Genomic DNA, 3,091 nt, shown 5'->3' with positions numbered 1-3,091 from the left:
ACCTTTTATCAAATATATGGTTTGGAGGTGATTAACCTTTTATCAAATATATGGTTTGCAAAGATTTTCTCCCATTCCGCAAGTTGTTCTCTTGTTTTGTTACTTGTTTTCTTTGCTGTCAGAAGCTTTTTGGTCTGATGTAGTCCCACTTGATTATTTTTGCTTTTGTTCAATTTGCCATTGGTGTTAAATCCAAAATATCTTGCTAAGACCAGTGTTAGAGAGCTTACCTTCTATATTTCATTCTAGGAGTTTTATGTCTTCAGGTCTTACATTTAAGTCTTTAGTCCATTTTGAGCTGATTTTTGTGTATTGTGTAAGAGGTACAAAGTTGTAGTTTTGTTTGTTTGTTTGTTTGTTTATTTGTTTGCGTGTGGCTGTCCAGTTTTACCAACATCATTTTTTAAAGAGAGTATCTTTTCTCCATTGTGAACTCTTGGTGACTTTGTCAAAAATTAGTTGACCATACACGTGTGTTTATTTCTGGACTCTCTATTCTTTTCCATTAATGAGTGTGTCTGTTTTTATGCCAATACCATATTCTTTCAATTTCTATAGCTTTGTAATATAGTTTCAGATCAGAAAGTGTGAAACTCTACCTGTGTTCTCATGTCTCAAAATTGCTTTGGCTATTCGGGGTCTTTTGTGGTTCCTTACAAACTTTAGGCTTGTTATATTTCTGTGGAAATATAAGCTATTGGATTTTAATAGAGATATCATTGAATCTATACATCACTTTGGGTAGAATAAACACATTAACAATATTAATTCTTCCAATCTATGAAAATGAGATGTCTTTCCATCTATTTATGTCTTCTTCAATTTTTTATCAATGTCTGATGGTTTTCAGTATATAGATCTTTTACCCTATGGTTAAATTATTTCTAAGTATTTTATTCTTTTTGATTCTACTGTAAATGGGATTGTTTTCTGAAATTTTTTTCAGGTGGGTCACTGTCAGCATACAGAAATACAATGAATTTTGTACATTGATTTTGTATCCTGTAACTTTACTGAAGTCGTTTATCAGTTCTAATCTTTAAATTCATTAAATACTTTAGTCAAAGAATTTGCTATAAAATATTACCATTACTTAGTGAATTTCTTCAGCCCTTCTCTCACGTAGGTTACTATCCAAATTTAGTCAAATAATTTAAACCAAAGAGCAATAAACAAACATATCTGGGGGTTGACTACATCATAAACGATTTCATTATTGTACACTTTATAACTAATGTGCCAATTAAACCTTTCTTAAATGAAATCATGAGAAATATTTTTATTTAATTTAGATTTATAATATGTTACATTATCCCTTGAGGCATCATAATTTGTCAACTAAATGTGCTACATTTCTGTTATTGTGTGCTGTGTTGTCTTCATTATAAAAGATGTATGTAGACATCCTTACCTCATGGCTTTTGATCTTGCTTTCTAAAATTACACTGGGTAAATTTAGCCAATCAGAGGTGAATTCCCTCATATCTCATTCCTAAATATAAAAACTATTTTCTTGTACTCATCACTTCTTCAATTTTCACAGTAATTTGTTTTGTTTAGTTTGTTTTTTGTCATCCTTTCACATCCTTTCTGAACTTCCTTAAATGTCTTGAGAATTTTCTTATTCTAATCTGTTTTTATTTGTTGCCTCTTTAAGTCTCTCTTATCTTTCCTTATTAATCCCCTTTTTCATCCTTCTTTTAATAGAAATTTATTCATAGTACCGTATTTTATTTTCTTTTATTTATTTTATTTATTTTATTTTATTTTATTTTTATTTTTAATGCCTACAGCACCTGGTATTCCTAGGTGGTCTCCCATCCAAGTACTAACCAGATGCGACCCTGCTTAGCTTCCAAAATCAGATGAGATCGGGCATGTTCAGGATGGCATGGCCATAGACTAGAGTCCTATCTTTCATCTGAGTGATTAATGCTGACTCACCTAATTTTCATAAATACTATGGCTTCATCTATACTACAGTATCCTCTGCTAGCTACAGTGTTGACCTCTAAAAACATCTCATACAACAATATTCTTCTACATTACTAACATGTCATCAAAGTTTCTATAAGACATCTCCTTCTGAATGTTCTAAGTAACTTCTAGTTAAGTATATGTAATAAACATTCTTTTCCCCTAAACTGTGCCTCCATTGTTTCTTATATTATGGTAACATCCCTTAAACAATTGTAAGAGAATCTTAGAAATAAAACTAAATTAATAATCTTCTTATAGTATTTATAGACTATATTTGATAAAATTTCTCTGAAACCATCACCATAGTGAAGATAATAAATATATTCATCACCAAAAAAATGTCCTTATAGCATTTCACAAACCCTTTCCTACTGTTCCTCAAAGCCCTAACCCTACCACCCTGTCTCTAGATACCCACTGATATTTTCAAAATATATATTTTTTATTTCTTCCACATCTCATCTTAACATGCTCAGTCTTTATTCTAGCTTCTTAAAAATATGAAATGCAGTAATAGTGGCTGTTATAATGTCCTTGTCTACAAATTTTATCATTTGTGTTAAATTTAGATATTTCAATTAATTAATTTTTTTCTCATATTGAGTGCTATTTTTCTGCCTCTTCGTATGTATGGAAATTGCTTACTTGATGCCAGACATTGTGTGTTTAACATGCCAGATGGAGCATATTTTGTGTTTCTATAAATATTCTTGAGCTTTGTTCTGTAAATCATTGTTAGTTATAGAAAGGTTTATGCTGTCAGGTATAGTTTTTAAACTTTGCTATGCAGTACCAGAGCAGGATTCAATTTATGAATAATTTTTTTCTCAATCTGAGACAATATGCAAATTCAATCATATGCCCTATAACTTGTGAGATTTTCCACCATAACTGGTGGGATCAGGAATTGTTCTTGGCTATATTGCCTTTTCAGATAGTTCTTTCCTTGGTCTTGAAGGATTTTCCATTACATTTTACATATACAAAGATGAGTATTTTGCTGAAAATTCCTCAGTTTTCCATCTCTCTCTCTCTCTCTCTCTCTCTCTCTCTCTCTCTCTCTCTCTCCTTTCTTTCTTCCTCCCTCTCTCACTGTGGTCCCCTTCTTCTC

At 31.3% G+C, this 3,091-nt stretch overlaps 1 pseudogene; it reads right to left on the bottom strand.

Annotated features, from left to right (window-relative positions):
- Positions 1–1,784: 1,784 nt before the first annotated feature.
- LOC112474814 lies at positions 1,785–1,903 on the bottom strand (annotated as a pseudogene).
- Between the last annotated feature and the right edge of the window lie 1,188 nt (positions 1,904–3,091).

The sequence above is a fragment of the Pteropus alecto genome, unplaced genomic scaffold (assembly GCF_000325575.1).
Source record: "Pteropus alecto unplaced genomic scaffold, ASM32557v1 scaffold7, whole genome shotgun sequence".
NCBI lineage: Eukaryota > Metazoa > Chordata > Mammalia > Chiroptera > Pteropodidae > Pteropus > Pteropus alecto.
Note: the sequence above shows the minus strand (reverse complement) of the source record. Positions and strands in the feature narration are given on the sequence as shown.